This window comes from Sylvia atricapilla, chromosome 3 (genome assembly GCF_009819655.1).
Source record: "Sylvia atricapilla isolate bSylAtr1 chromosome 3, bSylAtr1.pri, whole genome shotgun sequence".
NCBI classification, from domain to species: Eukaryota; Metazoa; Chordata; class Aves; order Passeriformes; family Sylviidae; genus Sylvia; species Sylvia atricapilla.
The window spans coordinates 110,784,537-110,788,937 of NC_089142.1; the positions used below are offsets into that span (position 1 = coordinate 110,784,537).

At 43.4% G+C, this 4,401-nt stretch overlaps 1 long non-coding RNA gene across 1 annotated transcript; it reads left to right on the forward strand.

Moving 5' to 3' along the window:
* The first annotated feature begins 1,061 nt into the window (after positions 1-1,061).
* On the forward strand, positions 1,062-1,433 carry LOC136358519 (uncharacterized). The gene is made up of 2 exons (XR_010743142.1): positions 1,062-1,163; positions 1,243-1,433. It is a non-coding gene; the product is annotated as an uncharacterized lncRNA (long non-coding RNA).
* Positions 1,434-4,401: the final 2,968 nt, after the last annotated feature.

Consider the following 4,401-nt stretch of genomic DNA (forward strand, 5'->3'; position numbering starts at 1 on the left):
AACCAAAGGCAGCACAGGATCTGCCATACAACAAACCTTGCAAATGCCACGCCAGGGGTTGATTTGGACCCAGTGCCACCAGGAATTCACAGGCACCCAAAGAGTGACACAGCAACAACTCAGAGTTCAATTCTCCTTTCCTCAAAAGTCAGTCCTTGAGGACTTCAGGGAGCAGAGCTCCAAACCCTAATAGGGATTTTGAGAATTCCAGAGTTTGCTGCTCCAAAAACACACAGTTCGACCAGTCTGCTGTCAGAGCTGATTCCTACTAAAACAAACATTTAACATGTGCAAATACTAAAAGATGAATTTCCTGTTTGAACAGTCAGCACAACAGAACATTGCCAAAGGAATCATTGCAACATCTGTCAATGTAACAAACCAACTTCCCGCCAGAAAATAGGACAACCACGATCTGTCATCAAGAGACAGAACCAATGCCCCAGAACTGCCTCCCTGTACCAAATTCCACATGGAGACAAAAGACGAGCAAGACAAGGTGCAAGGAAGAGATGCTGTGATCTCTTACCCTTCCCTTCCCACACAAATAAGCTAATACTCAGCATAGGAAGCCTCTTTGGTACTTAGCAAAGGAACAACCTCTCCTGGCAGTGACAAGTTTGAGACAAGTTCTCCCCCAAAAAATCAGTTGCTTATGACCATGGAGCTGCTTTCTCAGACAACTCCTTAACAAAGTTACAAGCCTGGCCAAACCTCCACAGCAGACATGTTAAGGTATTGCAGTGATGGCAATGACAAGACATTAATAGTGACAAGAAATTATGCTTGAAAGTTTTTTTTAAAAATATTTCCAAGGTCTTTGCTCATTTTCCAAACAATCACACATTCCTCATCTCTCACAGGGAATCACTGATAACAAAAAGGTTTCACTTCAGTTTTAAGGGAAAAGGTGTTGCTGCTGACAGCCCATTGCACAGGTGTGTGATGGTTCCTTCAGGTGTGTCCCAGTCCTCAGCATTTCCTTCCTGCATGGACTGAAAGCTGCTTTTATGTGCAGTGGGACACTTCTATCCATGAGAGATATCACTTTATCAGTGGAAATGATGCTGATGTGGCCGTGGAGGTTTTAACCTCTTTCAGGAGCTAGAAATTCCTCTACAGCCTGAGTGCCTGGAAACTTATTATACTTGTGTGCAGAAGAGGTAAATGCTATCAATTTTGCTTTTCAAATTATATAGAAAAAGCAGAGGGAGCCAAATTAATGCAGTCTGATTTGCCCAGGTGGTTAAAGAATCCTCCAAGTACCAAAGAGGTGGTTTCTGGCCACAAGTGGCATGGGGAAAATTTCTTTTATGAACTTGCTGCCAGTGGAAAGCTGGTGGAGACCTTTCTGAGCTGCTTCTTACTGTTGTGGCACATGGAACATGCCAGGGAAAAAGAAAAGAAAGAAGAAAAAAAGAAAGAAAAAAGGAGTGTAGCAGAGCAGTTTCTGAGTTTATCTCAACAGAAGATGCTACAGAAAAGCTGCAGGAGCAAGACATGTGATTTCCCAGTGCTCCCTCCCAGGATACCTGCACAGAGCCTGCAGGGAGAGCCTGCAGGAGCTGCTGCCATCCCAGCCAGCTTGAATGCCTGGGATTTGTAAATGTGAACGGGGCCCTTAACTTCCAAAACCCTTCTTCCTGTTTCTATTTTAAACTAAAAGGAGCCACTCAGAACTTGCAGAAGGCACAGCCCCAAAGCTCACCAGGCTCAGGGCATCTGAAGCAGCACTGGAAAATGTTGTGCTCGCAAGTTGTTGTTGCTGCTCCTTGTAACTCTGTTAACAAAATCTGTAATTTTGTTTTAAAATACAGAAAATGGAAGAGGGGAAAAAGCACAATTGGCACAGCTCAAGTCAGACACCCGAGTCAATATATCAAACATTTCCAGTGCAATACTCTGTTTCCAGCTCACTGCCACACATTGTGGATGGGAGTTTCCCTTGTTTCCTTTGGGATACCACCCCCAGACATAATCCAGCTCATTATCAAGAAGCTCCTCTCAATATCCAAGCACAGTATTCTTTTCTCATTACTTTTATCTTACCAGTCTTGATTATGCTCTCCCTCTCGTTCTAAATAACTCCTTTATTACTTGGATATATTAATGCTCTCCCTCTCAGTGATAACCAATGTAGCAGCTGCATTCAGAAAAACTCAAGATGAATGCAATCAATTAATAAGAAAAATTTTTAAATCGCTGCCATACTCTCTAATTAGCCACTCCTGCACCACAGCAAACCCTGTCTTGAGAGTTTGGACTCAATTATTTGACCCAAAGTTTGGAGAATGAAGACCCAAACGCGCGTTAAAACACACAGAGCAGTTTCCTGAAGTGAGGCCACACAGTTTGAAGCAGTTAAATCCAGCTGGCTGCATGATCCATACAGCTGTGGCTCCCCTCAGCTCTTAAATAAAATATTAGGGTGTGTTTCTATTGTTTGTTGGCTGTCATCAGCCCATCTTTCAGCTGACGGGGGTTAAAGGCTATGTAGATTCCTGGGACAGCTGTTTGGTAATTGTCACAGGCAGTTACTTGGTAACCCAGGAACAGCAATCTCAGGAGGTGGATTCTTGGTTGCTAAGCGATAAATTCAGGTAAAATAACCTTTTCCCGGATTTTATTGCAACTACAGGCTCCAAGTGTATAGTCCTGTACTTTTTTTTTTTTTTTTTTTTTCCTTTCTTCACAGGGATGGGATTTAAAATTATTGCTGAATAACTTTTCTGGGACCTCATGTAGCATTTAGCATGGGTTAAATGAGGTGGCACCATATTCTACTGCTATTTAAAAGGATAAATCCACAACAGGCTTCTACAGCACATTGCAGCGTGTGTTGTTCATTTGCTGGGTGCAGAAAACTGATTTACACAACAACAAGCTGAGCAAAACAGAGAAAGGGGCAGGTGCTGATCCAAAAAGGCCTTGCTGTTCCTATTTCCCCTTTAGGGGGTAGGATTTTTTTTTTTTTTTATTTATTTTTAAGAAACTGCAACGTGCAGGTTTGAGCTAAGCCAGATGCTTTTGTGCTTGAGGCTCATTCAGCAAAGCACTGCAGCCCCCCACTGCCCTTGGCAGCATCTTAGGGGTCAAACTTCCACGTGGACACAAAGTCCTTCTGCAGTTTTCTCATGTGTGTGTCACAAGCAGGAGCTCAAACAGAACCTCAGCTTTGGTCTCAGCTCTCAGTGCTCTGTAATTTCTTCACCAGATAGTGGCAAGACTTATTTTTCTGCATGGTGACCTTATTTATGAAAGCCTTAGAGGGTGAAATCCTCAATCTTCATTTGCAACAAAGGTATTTTTATTGGTTGCTACCTTATCATTATTGAGTAATTCTCATGTCCGTTTTCAAGGAAAGTACAATACATCATCATGGAGCCTTCCTCCAGAAGAGAGATGCAAACAGAATTTGGCTGAGTTGGCTGCACTAACCCCATCCTGCTGTTACAGACCAGGACAGAGAAGGGCTGAGGTCAGGGCTGGGCTGCCAGATGCTCAAGGATGGTTCAGCACTGGCTCCAGGCTGGGAGCCAGGTGGAGCTTCCCAAAGGATCTTTGCAGCCACCTCCATGTGTCTCAGCCAGCAACAGCACCCACCAAGGGCAGGTAGCAGCCCAGTTCCCTTTTTAGGGGCCTCTGACCAGCACAAAGAAAATTCCATCCTAATTCCTTTAACATCCCATCTTCCTCTCCCTGTGGATCCAAAGAGACATGTTGGTCCCTGCCCCAGGATCATGCTGTCTATGCCACTGCATTTCCCAAACACACCAGAAGGAGTTTGCAGAATTGTCTTATGTTCCTTTCAATGGGAAAAAAAAGAAAATCAAAGGTGTGCCTGTGTTCAGGCCCTCGTACAAAAACCTGCAATCTCGGAACAATTAAGCTCTAAAGAGCCGTCGAGCTGACATTAGGAACCTTCAGGGAGGATTTCTGCAGCCAGTTCTACAAAATCACAGTGACCAAGACCAGTTCTTGCCTCACTGACAGGAACTATATTCCAACTCACCTTATTCCCTTAAGCAGGAAGAAGTGAACTCCTCAAGCCACACTAAAAACCTAAGGACATTTCAGCTAGCTGAGGAACCCTCCTGTTTTACTAATAAAAGTTAAAGGAGTGAACTGAAACCAGAGAATTGTTTGAATGAGAAACACACTGACATGTAACAAACCCTTTTGTCACAAAGATCACAGAACTGTTCCCCTTCCAATCACTACGAAAATTACTGTTAAGGAGAAAGAAAATCTGGGCTATGTATATACAAAACCAGGAGAAAAAAAAATATGATTTCCAGGAAGACAATAGGCACATTTTTCAGAGATACTGTATTTCTGTTGAAGGAAGAAGCTCATTTGCTGATATTTGCCCTCACACCTGCGGAAGATGGCTCACTCCAG